Genomic DNA, 16,093 nt, shown 5'->3' with positions numbered 1-16,093 from the left:
GACTTGAACTCCTGACTTACAGACCATCATCTGCCTGCTCACCAGCGCACCTAACCGCTACGCTACAGAGGCTTGCTGTTCTGACAGAGCTCCCGGACCCTCTTCAAGCCTCTGCCCGCCAGGGTCTGGCTCTATAGACTATCATGGCTGTCCTAGGTCATCTTTGCTTTCTATAGTCATAGTTTTATCCCTAAATCATAGACAGATCAGCTGAGAAAAAGCTTGGATTGTCTCGGTGGGGTGGATTTGCTTGTCCTTGTGTTTCACCTGGAGGCAGTCGCGGTCCCGCGGGCCTGTCCTGGAAGGGGGCGTGGGGGTGGGGCGCACCGTGAGCGCGTCGGGGGCGGGGCGAGCCTGGGCTGCTGGTCAGGAGCGCGGCTCACGTGAGCGGGTCTGGGGCGGGATGAACATGGCGGCGCGTCGGGGGCCAGGGCTCTCAGGGCTCGCCATTGCAGCTGGGAATGCTCGTTTCGTGGGCTCCTGGGTCCCCGTCGATTGGCATCCAGCGAGCAGAGCGCAGGGCTGTGGGCCACAGGTAAGGGAACTCGGACTGGGCGGAGCAGGGAACCATGTATTCTGCCCTCTTTGTTTGCAGTCTCGGAGCCGACTAAAACGGCGGTCGCAGAAAAGCCTCGCCTTTGAGGTCAAGGGTTTTACTGCTTTACCCCTTTGCATAAAGCTCAGACCCGCGCGGTTTTCCCAAGCAGCCTAGTGTATTGCTTCCTACAGGCCTGGAGAGGATAACAGGCAGGAAGACCAGGGGTCTCCAGACAGAGAAAATAGACTGCAAGTGTCAGACGTTTTTTTCTCTCTCTTAAGAGGCCGGAGGAGACAAAAGAGTGCTGCATTTTTTTTTCTCCATGTTGATACAAATTTAAAAGGTTTCTCAGAAATTTCTGTGTTGCCATGACCACTCCTGGCTCCACCTGAATTTAACTTTCCTCAAACCTTGAACTAAGCAATGCATTTTTCTTATGGAAATGTTTGTCTTAAGGTATGCTAATGTACTATGTATTTACCCAAGGCTCTGTCTTCAGGTCAGTTTCCCCTAAAGGCTCAGAAAAAACTTGACAAACCAGTATGTTTTACTCATACCTTGTTCTCTTAATCTATGTGAATGAAACTATATATTTGCTTGGAAATCTGCCTTTCTTCAAGATTCATGTCCATCATTTTATGGCCTGGGATGACTCATCTGCTGCCAATGTTATCTCAATGCATGCTGTGGGTGAGGGGCCTGGTGCCATTCTCTGACACATTGTCTTTCTTTCATTAGCAGACTGCTAGTGGCTCTATAACATCTGGCTAAAGACTAGCAGGGGGTACTCTTCCCCCTTTTACTGTCTACGTCAGCAGCTCTCTCGATCTCTTTTATATTTTAATAAAACTTTTTAACAGAAAACCTCTGAGCCATCAAGCTTCGTCACTTGCCCTGGATTGAATTCTCCTCTGGAGTCCAAGAATGCTGGCATCTTTTGTGGTTTAGCAACCACCTTTCAGCCTTTTGAAATTCATATTGAATCTTCATTTCAGATTGAAGATGCATTCCATGGTATTGCCAACTGAAGCCTTTTCATCGCTATGGCATATCTGTCCATGTCTTTAGGGTATTTTTCAGCAATCATGTATCATTTCCAGTGTGCCAGTCTTGTTATCCTCATTCTGTCCATAGCAAAGTCTTTTATTAATGTTGACATGACTGAAAGGGAATCGTTTGTTTAAATTCCTTTTCAGATTGTTATTTGCTGGTGTATACAGATAACACTGTGTCATCATTCATTTGTATCAGTTTGGACAGCTTGATAGTTGTCTTTAGTTTCTTTAATTTCTCATAATTTAAGATGACCCTGTCTCATATATTTACAGTCTCACCCCTAGTCTCAGTCATTTCTTCAAAGAACTGTCCTTTTTTTAAACATTACATTATTTTTGACTTCATTTTTGTCTTTATTGCTCGTTTGTCTAGTTGTAGTGAGCAGAGGCTACCCTCTAGTTGCTGTGCCATGGCTTCTCATTGCAGTGCTTTCTCTGTTTGCAGAACTTGGGCTCTGGAGCATGCAAACTTCAAGAGCTGTTCAAGGGCTTCATTGCCCCTGGGCGTGTGGAATCTCCTACACAGGAATTGAACCCGTGTTCCCTGCATCGGTAGGCAGATTCTTTACCACCGGGCCATTGGAGATGTTTCCTGTTCCCTTTTATTAGAGAATGATATTTAAAACATACATGTAGGAGCTCAATATGCTCAGCTGACAATACATGGATATATATATATATATATATATACATGTATTCCAGCTCACCTTTGAACATATTCAGTTAAAGGTAATTTGTGATGTCTCCAACCTGATCCACCACGACATGGACATTGTAACGTTTCCTTTTGTTTATCTGTAACTTTGCATTCCAATGGTAAGATACCTGGCTTCCACCGCTTGTCATACACAGAATTCAGTGCTTGTCCCACGTGGTTACTGAAAAAAAAACTGTCAGATTGTCTTTCAAAGGGGGCTCTGCATGCATTGCACCAGTATCTTGAGTATGTTTTTGTATGATAGTTTACTATCAGTATACCCTCAGTGGCCAGGTGTCTATTTCAGTCGCTACCAATTATGAATGGGCTTGTTTGCTCTAGTGTTCTTGGACAATTCGAATACAGTTTCTTTGTCAGATATGCATTGTTTTAGGAAAACAGTTTTATTGATTGTTGGCTGTGTTGCCTCTTTGTGTGTGGGCTTTTCTCTAGTTTTGGTGAGCATGGGCCATAACTAGTGGTTTGCAGGCTTCTCACTGCAGTGTCTCCTCTTGTTGAGGGGCACAGGCTCACGGGCTTCAGTGGCTGCAGCATGTGAACTCGGCATCGTGGCTTCCAGGATCTAGAGCACAGGCTCGCTCGGCTGTTGTGGCACACGGGCTCCATAGGATGTGGGATCTTCCCATCCTAGGGATCGCACATGCATCTCCAGCACCGGGGGGTGGATTCTTTACTATGGAACCACCAGGGCATATTTTAGACTAGTTTTCCACACATGTATCTAGTGAAAGAGGCCAGGATCAAGAGGCATGGCAGCTGGGAATCCTCAGCCCCAGCTCTGGTGTGCTATCCAAAGCTCTGGGGCCTTTGGTGAGCAGCTCAGCTTCCCTGGGACTGTTTCCTCCCATCAGAAATGCCCTGCTTTTGGACTGTAGCCCACCAAGCTCCTCTGTCCCTGGGATTTCTGAGACCAGAGTACTGCAGGTGGTGCCATTTCCTTCTCTGCTGCTGCTGCTGCTGCTGCTGCTGCTGCTGCTGCTGCTGCTGCTGCTGCGTCGCTTCAGTCGTGCCTGACTCTGCGCGATCCCATAGACAGCAGCCTACCAGGCTCCTCTGTCCCTGGGATTCTCCAGGCAAGAACACTGGAGTGGGTTGCCATGTCCTTCTCCAGTGCATGAAAGTGAAAAGTGAAAGTGAAGCCACTCAGTGAAGTCGTGTCCGTCTCTTAGTGACCCCGGGGTTGCAGCCTACCAGGCTCCTCTGTCCGTGGGATTCTCCAGGCAATGGTACTGGAGTGGGCTGCCATTGCCTTCTCTGATTTCCTTCTCTGCAAGATAGCGTTTTGAAGATATTTTCTCCTGGATATTGCTTTTGATGAAGGAAGGGGGATCCCTTTCAGGGCTTGAGAGTGAGTTCTTGTCTGACACTGGGCAATGAGTTGTCTGAGGAGAGGAGTGCTGTCCAAGCGAGAGGCTTTATTGGGAAGGGCTGCCAGGGTGGAGGGCAGGAGGGTGAGGGAAACGGAGAGAACCACTCTGTCACGTGGCTCACAGTCTCAGGTTTTATGGTCATCGGGCTCATTTCTGGTTTGTCTCTTGCCAGGCATTCTGAATTGGGATCCTTCTTGGGGGCACACGCATCACTCAGCTGAGATGGATTCCAGCGAAGTGGATCCTGGGAGGTTGGTAGGACCTCTGAACTGGAGCCTCCCATCTCCTGACCTCTCCAGAATTCTGGTTGGTGGTAGCTTGTTCGTTCCTTGTTCCTTCCCAGGACCTCCTGTTGTAAGATGATTCCTGCAAGTGTTTTCTTTTCTCTGTTGCCTGGCCAGGGTGGGTGGTCCGTGGTTCATTTAACAGTTTGTTTTTGGTTCTCTCGAGTAAGGTCCTCCACAGGGTAAATGTATGAAATGATAAAAGGCAATGTTTTAAATAATTTATATTCATAATTTGGTAAGTTGGCTTGTTTTGTGTATGTTAGACCTGATCACCAGACCAACGGTCATGTAGAACTTTTGCAGTTTTCTAAAATTCTATAGTTTTTTAAATGGAGTTACCTTGTTGCAAAGTTTGTGTTTATGTTCATATTTTTTTAAAGTTATTTCTTTTAGTTGATTGATCATTGCTTTACAATATTGGTTTGATTTGTCATACATCCACATGAATTAACCATAGGTGTACCTATGTCCTCTTGCTCTTGAATCTCCCTCCCACCTCGCACGCATTCCCACCTCTCCAGGTTACTACTGAGCCCCAGTTTGAGTTCCCTGAATCATACAGCAAATTCCCATTGGTTGTCTATTTACAAATGTAGGTGTACCTGCATCCATGCTGCTCTCTCCATTCATCTCACCCTCTCCCTCTTGTTCCCCACCCTCGTCTGTAAGTCTGTTCTCTATGTCTGCACCTCCATTGCTGCTCTGTGAACAGACTCGTCAGTACCATCCTTCTAGATTCCATGTTTTTCTCTCTTTGACTGACTTCCCTCCCCTTTATTAGAACAAACTCAAATGTGTTCCTTTTTATGGCTGCATTCCATGCAGGCTCTGATTGTTCCTTAGCCATGTTTTGCGGAGGGTCATGGAGCTATTCTGCTCCATTTCAGTTTGGGCTTCCAGTCTGAGTGCTCGCAGCAGAGCTGCTTCTGGGTGAGCCCTCTGAGGTCTGTGAGCACCGGGCTGCCCGCTCTTCTCTTGTGGCCCGCAGGGGGCGCCAAAGGCCCCTCTGACCCGCGGGCGCAGGACGCTTTGCCTTTAGACTCTGCTCCGTGAGCAGCTGGCGGGAGCTTTGTCTCCTCAGGACCATCGGGGCTCAGGCTTCTGGATAACAGGGCTGCATCCAGGCTGAGAGGAGCAGGGTTGCCTCAGTGCCCACCAGCAGGGAGGCGCTGCAAGAGCGAAAAATGAGGATGGAGTAGACGTTTCCTGTGTCCAGCTGAGGGCTGACTGGAGGTCCATCTCAGAGGACTCAGGGGGAAAGAGCTCCGTGTGCAAAGCGGTGGGTTTTCAGTTAGATTTGCCTTAGATGATGTAGAGGATGAACACTGATGTTCTTCCGTGTAGGTGGCCATTTTCCTGTCACTGTTTCTTGAGAAGACTGTCCTTTCCTCTTCGCTCGTTCCTGGTTTGATTTTCAGGAACTGACCATGTACAGGTGGGTTCGTTTCTGGGCTCTCTATTCTCTCCTGGAGTCCATGTGTCTGTGTTCCTGCCAGTTCCTCACTGTGGTGGTCACTACAGCTCCGTGATGTAGTTTGAAGAGGGATAGGAAGATGCCTCCAGCTGTGTTCCTCTTTCTCAGAGTCTTTTTGGCCGTTTAAGGTCCTGTTCAACAGTAGCAGCCTAATATTAGGAATATTTCTATTTCTGTGAAAAATGCCATTGAATATTATTTTGTGATTGCAGTCCGTGTATTTGTTGATGACTTTGGTTGGAATGGACCTTTTAATTCCTCATTGTTCCAGTGCATGAGCGTGGAATAATTTTCTGTGTGTTTGTATTTTCTTTGGTTTCTTTATCAGTGCCTTCTAGTTTTCTGACTACTGGTTTTTTATGTTCTTGATTAAGTTTGTTGCTAGATGTTTTATTTAAGTGGGATTTTCTTAATATTTTTTTCTGATTGTTATTAGTGTATAGAAATGCAAGTGATTTTTGGACTGTAAAGGGTAGTATTTTATGATTGTAAATTAATCCAAAATGATTCAGCTTTACTGAATGTAGTCTAACAACTTTTTGTGAAGTGATGTGGAACATTTTATCTGTAAGATCTGTTTCTCCTGCAGTAGGTCATCCAGAGGACCCAAGACATGGTGGTTACTAATAGACTTCCCACACTACTTCTTCATTCCACGTGGACTCCTTCACGGGCAGTGAGCATCGCAGCTTCCCTTGAACTTCATCTGGGTAAGTCTTGGCCTGTATCAGAAAGTTTCCTGCCTGTCTGCTCTAAATTTCTTTTGTGGTATTGACATGGTTGTTTTGAAACCTAGTATACTTTCCAGTCATTTAAAATGTACAGAAAATGCCTAGCAATGGGAACAAGTGCTAGCATTTGCCACATCATCTAAAATACTCTATGTGTTTTATCCAAAATGGGTACCTTCTGCAGAACCAGCACATAATCTCCAAAATCAGGAAATCATATGGTACCTACATTATAATGTAATCCACTGCCCCACTTCCACTTTTAGCAATTGTTCAAGTGTATGAATATATCTTTTGTTTCCATCGTCATCCTTTTTTCTTTATTTAGAGTGTTACTGAGATTTTCAGTTATTTGGACAAACTTGATGGATTGAAAGCAGACATGGTGAATAAGGGTTCTGGGTGGCCTTTTCTATGTGGATTTCTTTTTCACTGAAGATGGTTTTAATATTTATTCATGTGGTAACATGTATGAATCCTGCATTCTTTCTCCCCCCCCCCCATAGTAATTAAAAATAAATAATATGCCATTTACCATTTAGATATTTGTAAGCATACAGTGTTGTAGCAGACAACCTTTTCTTGTTTTGCAAACCAGTTTAATAATGTGCACCTTGTGCGTGCTTTGGAGAAACTCAGGAAACTGAGTCAGTGACTGAAATGGCCCAAGATATCACCTTAGATTCCATCTTCATCTGAAAACAAAACAGGCACTTTCTGGTGGTCCAGTGGCTGAGACTGGACACTCCCAAAGAAGGAGGCCCAGGTTCATTCCCTGATCCAAGAGCTAGATCTCCCATGCCACAAAGGAGAATTTGCATGTTGTAGCTAAATATCTGGCTTACCTCAATGAAGGTTGACCTGGCGCAGCCAAATTAAAAAAGAAACAAATATTTTACAGATACAACCAAAGGAAAGGAAGGGTATGGTTGTTGTGCAGATTTACGGCTTAGCTTTCCCTATCGATAGAAAAGAAAAAAGAGTTTCAAAAGACTGTGTCTCATCCTTCTATCTGGCATATAGAGAGGATTCCTTTGAAATGAGATTTCTCTGGTAAATGTGACTCACAGAAGGGCTGTCTTGAACTTGGGTTTCAGAGATGATCATGTGTCCTCTAAAAAAAAAAGTTAATTGGGTCCCACTAATTCTCATGCTGAGGTGGTATATTTTGTGGTAGCATTTGCTCCCCTTCACTTTGGATGTATCCCCATTTGTTTACACTGTCATCTACTGAAGACATCCTGATATTTGAAAGTTTTTAGTTATTACAAGTAGAGCTGTTGTATATAATCATGTGATACTTTTTGTCTGGACGTTTTCAAAGCTGTTTAGTAAGTGCTAGCCATATAGTATTCAGGTCACAGGTGAGCTTTGTTTAGCTGTGGAAAAATCCAGCTATGTTTCTCTGTGGCATGTGGGATCTTCTGGGGTAAGGGATCAAACTAGAGTGTCTTGCATTGTCAGGCAGATTCTTTACCACTGAGCCACCGGAGAAGTTGTGCCCTACCCCCGTTTTTTTTTTTTTTTTTTGAGTTTACTGGATCTAATAGGTGTGCAGTGCTACCTCACTGTTATTTTAGTTTGTAATTTCCTAATGATATGTGATTTTGAGTCTTTTTGATAGGCTTATTTGCTATCTTTATATTTTTGTAGGCCAGGTGTTTAGGTGTATACATTTTTTATGAGATTGTTCTAGATTTTTTGGTATATTTGGAGTACAATCCTTTATCAGATATGTATTTTATAAATATATTTTCCTGTGGCTTGTGTTTAAGTTTTGTGAATAAGGTTTTTCACAGTTTAAATGTCTAATTCTTTAAAGTTAATGTTATATATGTTTTATATCCTTTTTTGGATAGACTTTAGTGTGTTGTTGTTGTTGTTGTTAAATTTTATAAGCAGAAGTGAGGTACTGTAGATACAGTTTTAAGCTAAGCTGAGGTACCATAGATACAGTTTTGCCTTTTGTCTGTTAAGAAGTTTGAGTGAGTTTGGTGTACACTGTATATAACATTATGTCTACATTCATTTGACTGGATATAGCTTCCAATTATTTGTCTAATTGGTTTTGGAGATATCACGGGAAGTCAGTTTTTCCAAGGGAAACTGAGGTCCATGAAACATGAACTCTTTTCGATCGGTCGGAATCACTCTCTGCTATTTCTGACAGATTTGACTTGTTTGGATATCTCATATGAGTGGAATCACAGAACGTTTGTCTTTTCTTGGTCTGGTTTATTTCACATGATCTAATGACCATAAGGTTTGTCCACATTGTCGCATTGTCAGAATTACTGACTTTGAAGGGCCGAATCAGATTCCATTGTGTGTATACCACAGTTTGTTTATGGAATTGGCTGCCATGGACACTTAGATCACTTCTGTTTGTTTGCCAGTGTGAATCATGCTGTTGTGAGTATGACGGAAGAAGTATCCATTTTTTCAGCCCCCTTTCCCAATCCTTTTGGGTACATAGCTTGAATTGGAATCGAACTATGTATTTATTCCATGTGTTTGTTTTGGAGTCATTTCTGTAATGTCTTGCAGAGTGGCAGCACCATTTAATGTACTTTTTCGTATGGTGGAATACCGTTCAAGCTTCTGAATATACCTTGTGTTGCATATTCAGTCTCCCACCAACGGACACTTGAATGAGTTCTACCTTTGAGCTATTGTGAATGTCACTATGAGTATTTGTGTACCAGTTTTTGTTTGAATTATTAACAAGTACATTACTATATATAAAAGAAGCCACAAGGACCTACTGTACAGTTTAGGAAACTATTAAATATCTTATGATAATGTATAATGGAAGAGAATCTCAAAAGGAATATATGAAAAGCACATAGTAACCATGATATTTATTGTGCCAACACTATGAGTTATCATAGCACTACTCAACGTGTATTTATACATGTCAGTAAAATATTCACATCTGTAAGGATATTATAAAAAATTATATAAAAAATCAAGAATTCAAACAGAGATTAAATAAACTTCCTGTCATTGCTCATCATCATTTATACATTCATACTACCTGTAACACTCATTGTATAAGTGCTGGACTAGCAATTGATGTTCTCGTAAACCAAGAGATTGTGAAGGTGTAAGGAAATATAGCTTATTGAATTCCTTAATGAAGGATTATAGAACTCTATGTCCATGAAGTGAATGAAATTCCATTTTATTGAACCACATTCTTACTAGAGTGATGAGCTTCCACCCCACCCAACGTTAGTTCACAATGAAATCCTGCAGTCCTCTGGCCTCAATGTCTGCTTCCTGCTACCGAGAAAGAAAAGATGAGGAAGTCCTGACAAAACCGATGCTATTTTTCTTTTTCTGATTTGTATTTTATCGCAGGGCTTGGCAAAAAGAGGGCCCAACCTGTTTTTAGAGTTCCATCCCAAGGGTCCCTCTGGCATGTTCCCTATGTTGACAAAGTGCTGATTATTTTCAACAAAGGACAATGATCTGCACTTCACTATCTGTTGCTTGAGCTGGAATAGCGGGCATCCCTTGAAGTGCATTCCTTCATGCTGAAGTAGGCATCCCTGAAGCAATAGTATAAGAGGAACACATTTATCACGTAGACATCGCAGCCCATGCATTTGTAATAATTTTTCAGTTATACCCATCATCATCGGAGGAACTGACTTGTCCCAGTAACAACGAGAGTACCCAGTATAACAGTTCCTTGACTTATGAGTACTTCCTATGAGTACCCTTATGAGTACTTCTTCCAATGTTGTTTCTCCTACTTTGGTCATGAACAGTAGAAGCTGATGGCAGTGGTCCTTGAAATGTATGTCGATTCCTAGGTGGCACAGTTGATAAATAAAAAATCTGCCTACCAGTGCAGGAGGGGGAAGTGATGTGGGTTTGATCCCTGGTTCAGGAAGATAACAATTCATACACATGTTTTATGTGAACCAGTTTGATACTCATGAGTTTTTTCTTCTGTATACAGAAAAACAAATGCTGTTCAAGGACACTGAAAGAACCCTGATGTTGAAAATCAGATCTGTATTGTGAGCAATGCTTAGATATCCATGAGTCGAAGCATAGTATTATGCCTATCATCCTTGTATTTCTCTCAGTGAAATATGTTGAGGAAAACTCTTCATTCGTGGTCTAGATTCACGAAGAAGCTAAATAGCATTCATCCTTTACGTTGACAACTGTGAATTTAAATCTCCTGTGAATCCTATGTGACAACCACACATACCAACATGAGTTATCAGTATTATATCAATATTTTTAGTCCTATTGTATGTCAACTAAAAAAATCAGTATATAATTGTACATGAAGTCAAGACATAAAATCAGTGCAAATACAAAATGTTCCATCCTTTGAGAAAGGGAGAAAAACATCTCTGTGCTTAGCCTATTGCATTTTTATGTATTAGACCCTTAAGTAGTTTATTCACCACACCCTGTGAATGATTCACAAATCTTCAGAGAAGAAAGGATCATTTCTCTTGAACAATGAGTAGTTCAACTATTCTCAAAGCAAAGCCATAAGTGAGTCTTATTTTGGGTGAGACCATGAAAACTCAGCGTTTTCATTATGCTTGTGCTTATGATGGGAGGAGGTCTGAGAAAGCACTTCTGAAGGTTTATTCATACCAGTCGTTCTCATATGTATCGAGTCTTTAAAGGTCGAATCACCAAGGTGTTGCTTCTACACTTGTACTAGGCTGAGCAGCAACATTCCCTTTCTCCGTAAGTGCAGTAGACGTGTTCCCAACCTGTCTGTCTTCTGTCCTCTGGAGTATGCATTGCTTGAGCTCATCACAGCCTAGTAGATGGAAATCATCAGGATATTCTGGAAACCCTTTTTATTTCAGTCTGTTCAGGAGGTTACCACTGCTGCAAACCTCTGGATTTTACCAAGCGCTTTTAACAACCTCAGATGAAGGATATAAGTCAACACTGGTGACAGCCACGGGCTTCCATGGCCTATCCATGATTGTTGGCTTTGCTTTCATAATCATCCTGTTTCTTATACCAGCTAAACTGTCAGTGTATTTTTTAATTACCATTTTATCTTTGATGGTTTTTAGAGCTATTATGGATTTTCCTATATATCTTCACTTATCGGTGAGGGTCTTATGTTAGTAGTAGTTATGACAACTGACTTTCTGTCTGTTAGCTGTGGCAGAATAAAAAAAGAATGACCCACTGTATATTATTAATATTATGTATCAATATATTGTTAGTTTTATTGTTTGCAGTCATCCAATTCCAAGTTTCTGAAATAAACTTTCAGAAAAATCACATCCTTTTGAATGCCCATTTGACTGAATAGGAGCACGGAAATGTTCTTCCATAAAATTGTTTACAGTTTCCATTCCGTTTCTCCTGTTTGATGTAGATATTGGCCTTTGGTTCTATCAGTAGCTTTGCAAGTAAAAAAAAAAATTAATTAGAGCTCGTATGGTAATTTTACTGTTAGCAATAAGTTTAGCATAAAATGAACACAGAAGAGGTTACAGTAGACCAAATATGAAAGTCAGTTTAAAAGAAAACATAGTGTTGAATGTTTACAGTAGGAATATAGTTATGAAGTTCCTTTATTATTATTCTATCCTTTCCTTTTGTTTTGCAGGGGTGTTAATGTACAGATTCCAGTACTATGGCTAGAGCGAATAATAGTATCATTATTCTTGAGAGCAACTCTACTAAGTCTTCACGCTCATGTCACTCAAGGTTTTTTAATACCTATTATGTTAGTCGTGTTTGTAGTTTGTGAAGTCACATAAGTTGCATTCATTCAAGCAATAGTATCAAACAGCTATGGCATCAATTATAGATGTGAATCGATATCGAATGTGAATCCATTTCACTGTGACAAGTTATTATTGTAGATATTCTATTCATGCCAGTAACAAAGCTGTGCAGAAATAATACAATGTTTATTAAGAAAATAAGATTTACTAATTTGTTTTATTATTCTATTTCTTTTAAACAGATTTAATGACAACAGGCTCAACTTTTCATTCACTTGTATGACTATGAGCAGTTTGACCAAGTTGAAGAAGATGACTCGTTTGTAGTCTTCCTCATCAGCTCATTCCATCTACTGGCTTTAAAATCATTTAGTACAGAGCTCACCGTCTAGGTGTTCATCCAGTGTTTTGTTTGCTTATCATGCAGGATCATTTTAAAAGGAAAAGTATGTGTGTATGAGTTAGAGCTCTGATCCCAGGAGTCCATGTAGAAGCTTCCCCTGAGAAATGTATCGTTTTTGCACCAATGCTACTGAAATGTGTGAATGTGGTATACCACGCGTCCCAATAAGTGTAAACAGCGTCATAGGCTACTTATTTGAAATGACCAGTACTCATGACATTCCATTCAACTGAGGACTAAATATAGCCAACGTAGGCTGTGTTTGCCAAATAGACTTTGAAGTATTCTTCACACAGTCCTTCATCGATGCCAGTTTTCAGATCGAAGAAACCCTTGCTCCATGAAGTTTGTGAACACATATACTCATGTTTTGTTTGAGATTTTAAAGTCATTCTTCAGTTTTGTTGGAGGAATGGTTCTGTATATGCCCCGTGGATCCCCAAATCCACTGATGTTCATGTGTCTTGGGGCTTCCCAGGTGGTTCTAATGGTAAAGAACATGCAGAACATACCCATGCAGGAGACATGGGAGGTATGGATTCCATCCCTGGGGCAGGAAGATCTCCTGAGGGAGAGCATGGCAACCCCCTCCAGTATCTTTGCCTAGAGAATCTCATGGAGAGAGGAGCCTGGTGGGGCCTAGTCCATATGATCCCAAGGAGTTGGACACAATGTAAGTGACTTCGCACAGCACATGATTCGTTGTCATAGCTAATATAATGGAGATGACATAAAAAGAAGCACCAGCGGGCGAAAGTCAATATCCATCACTTTTAAACTTTGGAATGTATTGTGATATTTTACATCCATATTTGTATGACTTGATAGTTGGAGAATCGATGCATGTGAAGGCCTGGTTGTGTTATATGTATGTTGAGGGAAGATATATTTTTATGTGGTTTGACATATAGGTCCCATTTCATTCGTAGACATATGCATACTCATCACTTATCATCATTTTTTTTTTTTTGAAAAGACCATTGTTTGGAAAGGTTGTTGTCTAACCATGAAAGATGCTTGAATTCTTGGGCTCCTTAGAGGAAGAATTCAACCCGGGGCCAGTGATGAGGCTTGATCAGTCAGAGCTTTTGTGTCCCAACGTTTTATTAAAGTATAAAAGAGAGAAAGCTTCTGACATAGACATCAGAAGGGGGCAGAAAGAGTGCCCCCCTACTCATCTTTGGCTGGATGTTATCTAGCTACTAGCAGTCTACTCATTAGAGAAAGGAATGGCAGCAGACCCCTCACCCACAAGATATATGGAGATGACCGTGGCACCAGGTGAGTCATCCTGGGCCATAAAACGATTGATATGAGCAAATGGATAGCTTCATTCACATAGATCAGGAGAGCCATGTATGAGTAAAGCATATTGGTTTGTCAAGTCAGTTCTGAGCCTTTAGGCAGAACCTACTTGAAGATAGAGTCTAGGGTAAATACATAGTACATTCACATAGCTTAAGGCAAACCTTTCCATGAGAAAAATGCCTTGGTCAGCTCAAAGTATGAGAAAAGTGAAGTTCAGGCGGAACCAGGTGTCATTATAGCAACACAGAATTGTAAGAGAAAATCTCTGTTTAAATTTGTATCAAGAAGGGGAAAAAAGATAACAGCTTGTTTCCTCCTGCCTCGGAAGTGACAGATAACAACTGTCTGACACTTGCACCCCATTTCCTCCCTTTGGAGACCCCTGGCCTTCCTGGCTGTTACCCTCTCAGTTTCATTCATTGAGCGTTTTCTGCCTTGTGAAACATTGGGCATAGAAGTATGTGTTTATTTAGGGGTATTTCATCCAATTTCATTTAAATGCATATGTGAATTAGAAAGTTTGACATGCTGTTGCTTTGTATACCGATTGGGAAATGTGAGCCTCCAAGCTTAATTTAGTTTTTCATGTTCATTTTTCTTTTTAGGGGTACAAAGAAAAATAATATGACTGTTAAGATCAGCTTTCGTATTTTTTGCCAAATATGAATTGGGATCACATCGATCAGAGATGAGTCTGTGCATGAAAGCCCTAATAACTAATGCTAATTGACTTCACTACCATGGGATGTTTTCATATCTATTGAGGATTTACTTCATGTATTTCGATTTTAACTTTCTGTCTTACAGCCTTGTTTGTAGATCAAAGCTATTTGAAATTGTCATCTGGTTTCAAATGGCTTGTGAGGTTATTCATGAGTGGTTCATAAAACCGAATGGATTGTACGTAGCCATACTTTGTTGTCATTCTATGAATTTGAAGAATGTCTGAAGAATGTCTGCAGTTATGCCTTAAAGATTCATACAATTGATGTCCAATATTTATCTCAAAAGACTTGCTTTCAATTTGTAGTTTCCTATGCGTATGTCTTTCTTTATGGATTTGGGTAGAACTTGTATTGGAACACTGAAAAATCTGTGATATCAACCGTGCTGACCTTTCTGGTGGTCATCATTAAGATTTTCACGCTCTATGGATCCTAGTGGAAACAGGTGCTGTTCATCCTACTTTTGTGAAGATTGAACTCATCGTAGAAAGTGGAATTTGTTGAAATATTTATGGTATAAATAAATCTTGTCTCTATAATTACCCAGAGTCCTGGTGCGTATTTGATTGCTAAGTTATAAAATGTATGAGATAGATGTGATCCATCAATGGCGACTGGATAAGTGGTGGAGAGGTATTTTGGTGATGCAAGAGATTTAAATGATATGATCATAGTATTTATATCCCTTTTATGTGGATAATGGGTCTTGGATCCATGTTTGAAACCTTACAACCTCGTCTTTTGTTATGCATGGGAAGTGTCAAAAATGAAGAAGATGCGGGTAGGTACTTCAAGGGTAAGTATAGGGCTGAGGGCGTGACTATGATGTGGGTTAGGGTTAGGATGTGGATGGGGGTCCGGTTAGGGTAGGGTAAAGGTTAGAGTTCGTGGAGGAGCCCTCCAAACTTGTTAGGGTGAGGGGTGAGGTGTGAGGGTTCAGGATGAGGGTGAGGGTAAGGATTCAGGGTGAGGGTTAGGATTCAGGATGAGGGTGAGGATTCAGGGAGAGGGTGAGGGTGAGGGTTCAGGGAGAGGGTGAGGGTGAGGGTTCAGGGAGAGGGTGAGGGTGAGGGTTCAGGGTGAGGGCGTGGGTGAGGGTAAGGGTTCGGGGTGAGGGTTCAGAGTGAGCGTTCAGGGTGAAGGTGTGGGCCTCACATCTGATACAGGATTGTACTCCAAATATACCCATCCCTTCCCTTGAACAGACCTCTCACTATGGGAGCCCTTGGCAGTGTGGAACCCACCGGCCCCTAAGGCCTCCCAAAGGACGCCTGGGGCCTAGGTGCAAAGGCAATACAGGAGTGGAGCTGAGGCCAGGAAGGCGCCAGTGGCGTCTCCCAACTTCGCAAAGGCTGCTCCTTCCTGGGTAGGAAGCCTAGCAGCGAGGCAAGTCTGGGCAAGGTTCGCCCAGGGCAGAGCAGCCTCGCACCAGGAACTCTGCCAGATCGGGCCTCTGAGCAGAGCTGGAGCTCTGCCATCCTGGAGGCGCACTCGACTCCGCCCAAGCAGGGCTTGCAGCCTAAGGCGGCTGGGCTGCTTCGTCTTCCCCCTAGGAAGCTCGATTCCCGCATGCTGTTCACTCGGCTTCCAGGCGCCGGCTCCCTGCCCCTCCTTACGGTCTAGGATCAGGGGCTGCTTCCCCTGAGCTGGGGCTGTGGGCAGGAGCCCAGACACACAGGTGCAGGACCCAACCACCTGCACACGTCTCTGCTGGAGAGGAGAGCGCTAGGGAACCTACGTGTGTGAGGCAGC

General features: G+C 42.3%; 1 long non-coding RNA gene across 1 annotated transcript; it reads left to right on the top strand.

The window, feature by feature from the left end:
- Positions 1–385: 385 nt before the first annotated feature.
- On the top strand, positions 386–14,887 carry LOC138438751 (uncharacterized). Its single transcript, XR_011256455.1, has 5 exons — positions 386–535; positions 3,854–3,987; positions 6,032–6,152; positions 12,148–12,981; positions 14,222–14,887. It is a non-coding gene; the product is annotated as an uncharacterized lncRNA (long non-coding RNA).
- The last annotated feature ends 1,206 nt before the right edge of the window (positions 14,888–16,093 follow it).

This window comes from Ovis canadensis, chromosome 4 (genome assembly GCF_042477335.2).
Source record: "Ovis canadensis isolate MfBH-ARS-UI-01 breed Bighorn chromosome 4, ARS-UI_OviCan_v2, whole genome shotgun sequence".
In the NCBI taxonomy this organism is placed as follows: Eukaryota; Metazoa; Chordata; class Mammalia; order Artiodactyla; family Bovidae; genus Ovis; species Ovis canadensis.
Note: the sequence above shows the minus strand (reverse complement) of the source record. Positions and strands in the feature narration are given on the sequence as shown.